At 51.2% G+C, this 494-nt stretch overlaps 1 long non-coding RNA gene across 1 annotated transcript; it reads left to right on the top strand.

Moving 5' to 3' along the window:
- The first annotated feature begins 27 nt into the window (after positions 1 to 27).
- Positions 28 to 494, top strand: LOC109365359. Its single transcript, XR_002110907.1, has 3 exons — positions 28 to 121; positions 248 to 360; positions 460 to 494. It is a non-coding gene; the product is annotated as an uncharacterized LOC109365359 (long non-coding RNA).

Below are 494 nucleotides of genomic sequence, written 5' to 3'. Positions count from 1 at the left end.
AATTGAATTCCGTCTTGTGACTTTCTGTTGCAGAACATGGAGGAGCGGCTGAGCAATGGAGTTGGGACTCGGGGGAGCAATAGGTGCCTGTGTCCCAGGCTTCCTGTGTGGCCCTTGCAAGGTAGGTGTGCCTAATGTAGGCGTGCGCTAAGGCAGTGCTGTTGAGACACAGCTTGTGTCACTGTCCGCACCAGATCTGCTCTCTGTTAAGCTTTTCCCTTATTTTATGTCCCCCTGTCCTTTTCAGCTCCTGCTCCCCTCGCCTGCAAGTGGAGCGATGCTCAAGTTTGAGGAATCTTTTCCTCGGCAGGCGGTAAAAGACGCCGCAGCTGCGAGTTTTGTGTCCTTCTTTGTTATTGGGTCAGTAGAGCAAGGATATCTTCAGAACAGCTCTCTAAGTCAGCCTGTAACACCAATGTGCATGAGAGAATAAGGACTCTTTTTTTTCCCCTCTTGTAGAAAGCAGCCTCCTTGAGAGCAGGAGAGCAGCAGGC

The sequence above is a fragment of the Meleagris gallopavo genome, unplaced genomic scaffold (genome assembly GCF_000146605.3).
Source record: "Meleagris gallopavo isolate NT-WF06-2002-E0010 breed Aviagen turkey brand Nicholas breeding stock unplaced genomic scaffold, Turkey_5.1 ChrUn_random_deg7180001699756, whole genome shotgun sequence".
NCBI classification, from domain to species: Eukaryota; Metazoa; Chordata; class Aves; order Galliformes; family Phasianidae; genus Meleagris; species Meleagris gallopavo.
Note: the sequence above shows the minus strand (reverse complement) of the source record. Positions and strands in the feature narration are given on the sequence as shown.